Source organism: Aphis gossypii, chromosome 3, assembly GCF_020184175.1.
Source record: "Aphis gossypii isolate Hap1 chromosome 3, ASM2018417v2, whole genome shotgun sequence".
Lineage (NCBI taxonomy): Eukaryota > Metazoa > Arthropoda > Insecta > Hemiptera > Aphididae > Aphis > Aphis gossypii.
The window spans coordinates 11,312,716-11,322,499 of record NC_065532.1 but is presented as its reverse complement, the minus strand read 5'-3'; the positions used below and the strand labels follow the sequence as shown (position 1 = coordinate 11,322,499).

Sequence of the window (9,784 nt, the reverse complement as noted above, 5' to 3'; positions counted from 1 at the left end):
ATAAGCTACCTACTATTAGATATAATTTATGGAAACGCGTAGTTAAAAAAAAATAATTATTCTCATAAATTCCAAAATCGAAATCTTAAAATAGTCAACATTTTAATTAATTTAGGTACCTATGTACATTTCACGTAAATGTGAGAGGATCGTTTGATACTGAGACACATCATTGTATAAAATAGTTATTTTATTACTATATGCTAATTAAATGAAACATATACAGACTTGTCCTATCTATAATTTATTCAATGCCCGTGTAATTTTAAAAATACTTTAGATCCATATTTTTAACGCCTTAATACCGAAGTTTATTCCGTCGATTAAAACCATGAATATAACATTAGGGTGTATTATACCAGCTATTTTGATTTAAACAAATTCGCGATAAATGCGCGCGACCTCTATCTACGTTATAATAAAATCGTATACCATGTACGGTATATAATGTGTACCGTAGCAGTACGGTATTTACCGTGCGTTTGTACATGCGGTGGAGGCGGAGTCGCAGTACCTTTAAAGTCTCCGGACTTGCCGGCGTGAACGATAGTCTACCGCTAAACGTTTCGTGCGAATAACCGTAAGGGACCGAGTACGGGAGACGATCGGGATATAATATTTGATCGCGGAGTTAGTACAACGTTTTTATTTTATTATTGTTCAATCTTTTAGTTTTTTTTTTTTTTTTTTTGAACTTTTACCGTTTTGAATAAATCTCAATAAACATCGACACGTTGGAAAGGGGTTGTTGAAACGTAAGTTAAAATAATTTTTTTTCGATTCATTTATATTAACATTATCATTCTTATTAAGTTCATATTTTGAACTCTATAATAATAAATATTACTGTCTGATGGTTATCAAATGATTTTGAAAAATATTGTTAAACGTACGTCAAAATAAAATGTTCTCCTTATTATTATTATTTTTCAGGAAGTAGATATTATGTTGATAAAAATGGTTAACGATATAAATATAATATGTACATTGAGTATACTTAAGGATAATATTTCCGTTTTTCAGATTTTTTTTCATTATTTAAGTTGAGCTGTGTTATAGTACTGACTTCCTTTTTTTTTAATGAGAACAAACATTTTTTACTGTAAATTATTAAGCAAATCATTTTTTTTTTTAAATGTTAAAATGTATACAAACCAACGTTTGAAAGAGTTATTAAAATGTATAATATAGGTAATTAATTGATTTCAGTATTATTCTGGATATTTTCAGGTATTAGAATACTACGCCCAAAATTATGTAATGTTGATAGGTTTAAATTAATTACTATAATTTTTAAATCATCATTGCTAAAGTTAATTTAACGTAATTAACTCTTAAACTATTCGTTTAAATTTCGTTTTCTATACTTATATTATCTACATTATACATTTCCAAAAATATTATGTGTGTTAAATAGAGTAGAAATTAGTATTGACTATCTAAACTATTAACAAAAAACAACACAGTACGTAGGTTGTCGTAAGCTGTCGGGTTCGTAGGGCGTAGTAATAACTACGAGTTTGCGGTTTGCGCGACTCACCTCGATTACCTACACAAGTCGTCTACATTATGTACATAAGACGTAATATGAAATAATTATGAAAAATATATAAACAAACTTATTTCATTTTAAATTGTAGTTTAGATGACTCGTGCAGAGACAATAGCTGAAAATTATATTGTAACTTTAAATATAATATAATTAAATAATAAATATGATATTAAATTTTTTTTTTCTGAGAAATAAACGGTGAACAATGCTAGTTGATTTTGAAAAAAAAATGTATTCAGAAGTAGATACAACTTATATAGTTGTATTATACTCTATACTTGGTACAAAACTAAAAATATATTTTTATTTAAAGTTACCGTCGGCAATAGTTATCATTAAGAGTGATGTACAAATATTAATACCTTATGGGTTAAATAATGCATAATATTTATAATATAATATCATGAATCTAATTACCTAAATGTTACAAATGTTCTGGTTTTTACAAATATTATTTCCATGTAAAAATTGTGTTATGTCTATGCTACACGTTAGTTTGTACACACCTCCTGAAAACAATCGCATGCAAAAAAGTGCCTGATAAAAAAGTCATATTACTATTATAACATTAAAATTTAGAGTAGAATATTATTATTTAATTTTAACAATAAATATACTTAAATCTATTGTTACCTTTCGTCTATAGTTGTTAATTTATAACCTAAAATATTTTTAAACATACGTTAATGTATACAATTGCGTTAATAATTTTTACAATGTATTTTTTTTTTGGGGGGGGGAGGGAGGGGGTAGCAAATTAAAATATTTTAAAATTACATTTTGACAAAATATTCAGCCATTCTGGTGGTATTTTGATAGGAAAAAACTCTTTATTTTTATTGTACCCAAATATGATATGGATTTTGCAGTAAAATTAAAACAGTTCGTTGAATAACACTTACATTTTGTTTTAAATATTTCATGATAAAACTTGTCAGAATATTGTAAGTGTATTATTTTTAAATAGGGCCTATTTTACGCTGAAAGAGGGAGGTGAAAAAATTAACTTAATTTCAAACTTTGAAATGTTATTATTACACGAACAACGATTGTTAACGTTTTACATTATTACTATTTAAAGCATTATGTATTTCATTTCAAAGTTCACGGTAAATTTGATTGAATATTATATTGCATGACGCCATAACGTATAGGCACTTGGTAAACTAATAATAATTTTTGTTTTTAAATTGTTTCTTTATAAAACTGCCAGAGAAAATTTGAAAAGTTGAAGTTAATTGTTGTACCTAATGAAAATGCAGTTTCCACTCAAACAGATAATCGAAACGTGTTAAAATAATACTTTTGCCTGCCATGTTTTATTGTCATGTTTATTGTGTTTGGTCTTCCGTAACGTGACAAACTTAAAAATCGAGATGTGTATTTTTATTATATAGTCAAACTATACTATAAGTTCATCTTTACCCTTTAAATTTCATTTAAAAGTTGCTTGAAGTAAAATTTTGTTTATAAAACTCACATTATTGCCCATCACTACAACACACCACATTAAATCTCAGAAGTGACTGCCTCTTAAATACCTGCACCAGTTGAAACTTCACTACCTACGTCACAATATCACTGTTTATTTATATACCATAGCTTGTTATTCAATAGTATTAACATATTGAACGTTCGTGTAATCTGTATTAATTTTGGAATCATATTTATGTACGAATACTGAATGCATGTAAAAAATTAACGTTAAATCGTCAGTCAAGTGAACACACCGAGTAGAACACATTTCCTCTCTAAAACACTATAGTTTTATTTTATTCAATCATTCATAATAATTATGCGTATTACACGACTTTGTCGATTGACAAATTAAAAAAAAAAAAAAAAATCACTGAGGGAAACATAAATTTGATTAACTATGTGTTTTAATTAATATAACTGTACAATAAACTTTAATGACTTTAAAATATACATATACATATATACATTTAAAAACTAATAGTAAATATACACACGAAATGTTCACGCAAAATGTATTATTATTTTAACGACCTAATAATTGATAAAAATTAAGCCACTTAGACCAGTGTTGTACGCGGAATACCCAAATGTATATGTTTTCCCGTCAGATGATTGATGAAACAACACGCGTTACGCCGCACCGGTCTTTCTCTACTCCGTCAATCTTTATTCTATTTTAGTTCAAATTTCCATTATTCCCGGACGCCATTTCGCCATAACGACATCGATTTTATTTTTATTCATCGCAACCGATTTATTATAATATGCCACTATTGTGTCCGATGTTGTATTCGTCCCAACTGGATTAACAAATTATTATTAATAATTTCACGTATTATGATTATTTCATTTATCTACATAGTACGATGTGTTATAATACCGCCGATATGATGATATAATACATAATATATTGTTACACGACATTGCCGTGTTTATAGAGCCTATATTGTCAATATTTTCGGAGTTTATATCTGCATTGTGTTTGTGAAAAATTAAATTTTTTTCATTGTAAATAGCAATTAAAATTTAAAATAATTTAAAAAAAAAATCTTTATTATTACTCTTATATAATATTTCGATCAACGTAAATTCAGTCTATTTGCAGTAGGCACGTGATAAAACATTTACATTGAAGATCATATTGTTTGATTTAAAAATATTTATGTTTGAATGGCGTTATATTAGATAAATAATTGATTTGCATTCCTTAAAAAAGTACCGAATTCTTCTGATACTTATAGCGTACGACACGCTGAACAGAATATTTATTTGATATAATATTGATAATATCATTTTATAACATTTTATAAAATTTCTATCTTAGTTTCTATTTTTCAAACGTCTAGTCAATTATTTGTTGAGAAGATATTTATTTTTATAGTAGTTGCAAACAATACTTTAATTCATTTTTTACAAAATGATTATTTTATTAAACTTTTTATTGGATTCATTTTATCGTTAATGAAATTTTGGTTTGTTGTAAACGATTATTTTTAATCTATTTAAATATAAGTAAATATATTTTTAAAATTAGAATACAATGGAATATAATTATACCCGTTTGTTAATTTTTCTTTTATAAAAAGGGTTCAGTTTATCATGATGTATACTTCAAAGCGTTATTTGTAAAATTCAAACTGTCTTTATTGGATTAATATTGTTACATTATTCGATAAGTTATTATTACTATTAATATTTAGTCTTTTAGTCTGTTTTCTAAAATGTGCTTTATGAAATTGTTATTTTATCTTAAATAAATAAATTAATTAAAAGTTTTTATTATTAATATCTCAAGTACTCTATTACATAACAGTTGTAAGTAGTGGGTTATAGGTAATATAGGTAGAATAGTTTTTTATTAGGTTATTATTAATTATAATTTTCATACTCTCTTATGTACGATAGAGTATTGAATTTAATAAAAGTGAACAGCAGAATAATAGAAGTATATTTTTAATGAAGCCGAAAAATAGCTAATTACAAGATAAAAATAGAATGAGGCGATAGGGACTTAAATATATATATTAAATTTTATGAACAGGCTTAAAATGACATGTATAATTAATAAATAGTGTCAGATTAGATACAAAAAAGCTGTTACAAGTTTTAATTAGGGTTTTTTTTTTTAATTTTTATTTAAATCTATAGGTATGCTTGAAGAATTTAATATATTCTCCGAATTGAGTTGATTGAGGGATATTCTGATATCGAGGAAATTTTGTTTTTTGTTCTGTTAAATATTTCGGGCAGTGGATAATTATATTATTTTACTAGTTAGTTGCTGAGTAATTAAAATGCGAGTGTCCTATTTTATATATCTTTATTTACTTATGTGATTATTTGTTTCCTTATGATCAAATTAACTAAATATGACTATAAGTTACTTTTTTTTTGTTGATGTCTCTTAGTTTGATTTAGTCAGGTATTAATTTTTAGTGGCTTTTCTATGTTTTAATTGTATTAAGATGATGCTTGTCAGTGATAAAACTACATAATATTATAAAATATAAGACATATTAATGCTAGTAAATAGTTTATCTAAATACTTATTCAAGCTCATACGTGGTATTAAAATAAACGTGGTCTTTTAGTACGATGAAATTTTATTTACTTGATATTATATCCATTACCACGAGTATATAAACAAGTATAAGATGAGTGATGAAATCACATACTTAGAGTGGAATTCTTTTAAAGATAAAGGCTCTTTTCGTAGAAAATATTCAAGTTTTTGAAAATATATTGTTTTAGAAAATTGTAAATAATTACAAAGCAGACACTACTTTGAATAAAAAAAATTATACGAGAAAATATTATGCTTTGGTTATAAAATTAAATATGCATTGTGTCATTAAAAAAAACAATAAACATTACATTTTTATGGCAAAGAATTATAAAAATTTAATATTTTTTCAAAAATTTTAATACTTATAGAAATAATGGTCGCGATTTTTTAAAAACAATTTAAAATATTTAATTACAACTGAAAAAAAGACATGTGTTGTAGACAACTACAATCTATGAAACTTTAAATCGTGACCGCAGACAATTTAATACTCAATCTAATATAATGGCGGCAATTTTAAAATATAGTACATAGATATCGGCCATTGCAGTTTTATTAATGTTCATTCCTCATTGCATCAATACCAAATAAAGTAACTAAAAATAGACATAGTTTTGATGTTTTATCGATGTATTTTTAATTAAATATCTGAACGAATTAAAAAAAAAAAACTTAGATGATTTGAACATAAACTCCCATTAATATACTTCTGTTACATGTGTTATTTTTGAATAATTCTGATGTGTGTCGTTTTTAATAAAGTTTTCAGTTGTTAAATTTATTAATTATCGTGGGAGCAAATTTTAATTTTAAACATCGTGTGAAAAAAATAAATTGCATACTTGATTTCGAATCTTAATAAATCGAAGAATAATCCGGGTTGGAAACGTGATAACTATTTACTCACGGATTTTCACTATAGGTTAAAATAATTAATCACGGTGCCAATATATTTTTTGAATACTGATACTTCACTAAATCTGATCGGTATTCAATCATTTATTAAGCAAATATTGATTTAACTTGGAATATCTGGTAAATTATTTGATGGGCTTAATATGCCTACGACTTGTAAAAATTAACTGAAAATACGAATGACAATAATATATTATATGACTTTTTGATGACAACTGATACATTCAATACAGAAATTCAAAGATGATAGTTAAGAATGTATATTGTATATTATTTGTTAACCTTTGAGTTTTTTTATTATTAATACTATTATTGAATAATAAAAACTATGGATTAACTTGGGAAGTATACCAAATTTGATGAATGAATTAACTATTGAAAGTTTTTATGTTTAATAAGCTATAATTTAAGATAATCATTAATATAAATGTATTATCAAATTTAAAATTAAAATGTGCGTTATCATAATATATTATTATAATTATTAAAATGAAAAATTCAATACTATAATAATCTAAATAGGTATAAGAATCTATTGACTGTCATTTTTGTTTTTTGATTTTGAATTTCAAAAGTGGTGGAGTTTTCATTAGACCTTTTATTATCTTTTTATCTTGACATGGTATTCTGACGAAGTTCACAATTGCCCGACTGTAGAGTCAGTGAAAATAAAATACAATGTTATTTTTCTATGAACTAAATTTATTATTAGTGGATAACGGTAAGAAATATATTATATATACCTATTACATAGTTTCATGTTGAGCAAATTATCGATAATTTTAGATATGTTTTTAAAAGTATATAAAGTAGTATAAAAGATTTCAGAAAGAAAAATATCTTTGGCTATTGATTTAAAATCTATTTATGTTATCTAATTAATTGCTAAAGAAAAACATAAATTTGTTATTATAATTATTATTTATAAGTGAAAATGTATATGATAGAATTCTGTTATAGTAAAAACTGTAAATAATTATTGACATATTGAGCAACATGGTAAATAATCACTCGTATATTGAAAACACCAACCCATTGCTGCAATCGTTCATGAATCTATTCTATGTCTTAAGCGTTAAAATAGCGCCAGTCATTATTTTTTTCTAGGATCGACCTTATCAAGTTATTTTTAAGTAAGTAAACGACCTACTTAATTAAATATGAAAAAAAAATAGCTTTCTTAAGAATCCTAAATTCAGCAATGCTAATTTTTTTATAAATGAATCTCTGCTATATCTCAATTTAATGTATAATTTATATATTTTATTTAGTTATTGATAATATAATACCATGTGCCCGACAAAAGTATAGTTATTATTACGCATTAAAATTTTACAATTTTATAGCTTACCATATACGAACAAACTGTCGTAATGTATGGGTACTAAACCTTCTCCCGATTTCTTCAATGAGTCTGTATTGGTTCATAGCGTTGTCATGGAGTAGTTTTTATGTGTATGTATATGCATTTGCATATATGTTTAATGTAAGCATTATATTTTAAGAGTAGGTAACCAATAGTACCAACCTATTTTATTAAGTTGTATTTACAAAAAAAGTGCTATTGTTTTATTTTTATTATATGTATATATATAATTTTATATGATGAATTTATGATGCTGTGTAAATTGCATGATTCATCAATAGAAATAATTTTATTTGAACACATTTTAAAATTCAATTGTAATTATTATGTTTCAAACTTTACACAATTACTATATAACAGTTTACGCATAATTATATGGTTTTATGATTAAATACGATATACATAATGGAGAAATTAATGTATTGCTTTTATATAAATATACGATTCGAGAATGAAATTAGCTTACCGCTAAACAATATTTGATTTAAAAGGATGATTGAAAATAATGTTTATGATTATGAAAATAATTTTACTAAAGAAAAAGTTTGATTAATTGTATTATTACTGTGTGTATTTAACCTATATTATTTTTTCAAATTATTTTAAAAAAGTTCTAAAAATGTTTGGTTTTGACCTCATAAAAATATCAACTACCTAGATCCAATTTGCTACCAGAAATCTCTCTCAAAGTTTATAAATCAGAATATTTTTTCTACTTAAAAAAGCTTTATTAGATACAAAAAAAAACATCATTCTAATATCAATACATTTATCGCTCAGAAACCATAAATAAATAAAATATCAATGTAATTTTAAACAACTGAATATTTTTTTATTGTTTATTATAATACGGAAAAAAATATAGTTAGTTATTGGGAATTGGATACTTGTCTCGTTTCACTCATCTCAATATCGAATTGTAATTTGTATTGTAAGATAAAATGTAAAATCAATGATAAAATACAAAATTTAAAATATTTTTAAAACCATTAAAGTTCTAAAAAATATAAAAATAATTATAAATATAAATTCAAACAATTATATTAAGTCTTTTACCTGTTTATTTCAGAACCTAAACAATTATGTTGTATTTTGTATAAGTATCTATACTAACTATATTTCACACTATTTCATTATCTAATCAAAAAAAAAAAAAAAAATATGATATTGTGAATTTTGGTAGTATATAATATATGAATAGAATATGGTTTCCAAATTATATGTTAAATAAAAATTGATATATATATATATATAAAAACTATTTTGAAAGATTATAAGTTTAATGAATAATAATATAATATATATATTTTAATATTTTAATTTTATCATTTAAAAATTGTTCAAAAAAGAAAGGTTTAACAACAAATGGAGGAAAAATTACCAATTTATATTGTATAATGGTTTTTCTAAGTTAAAACGAATGTATTAATACTCTAAATATATTATTTATGTAAAGCAAATTTATATCTAACTATATTGTGTTTTAATTAAAAATAGTTTTTAAATAGGTAACAATACGTTAGTATCAACTCTGATGTGGTTCTCATTTTTTACAAAATGTGTTATGTTGTACGTCATTATGATGAAACCCAAAACCAATTTTTTACCAACAATATTATAACCTAGAGTACCAAATATAAAAGGGAAATTTTGCTTGCTTTTCTTTTGAAAAAAATGATAAAACTGGATCAAATATCAAAATATAACGACGTTGAATTTGCAGAGTACATAGTGTATGATAAACGCATTTTTACATTTTGTCACTCTACATCAGGAAGCTATATGTTTCTAACAATCAAAGTTTCAATTATATATTTGTTGATGTTACAACTATATCAGATAATTAATTGAAATTGGAATAAAATATACAGATATATTTTTTAAAAATGTTACAGATAACATAGTT

General features: G+C 24.3%; 1 protein-coding gene across 2 annotated transcripts in view; it reads left to right on the top strand.

Moving 5' to 3' along the window:
- The first annotated feature begins 513 nt into the window (after positions 1 to 513).
- Positions 514 to 9,784, top strand: part of LOC114120595 (ras-like protein rasC) — a 154,413-nt gene continuing 145,142 nt past the window's right edge. For both annotated transcript variants that reach the window (XM_050202975.1, XM_050202974.1), the window contains exon 1: positions 514 to 755. The gene's annotated coding sequence lies outside the window, so the exon portion shown is untranslated. The remainder of the gene's footprint in view (positions 756 to 9,784) is intronic.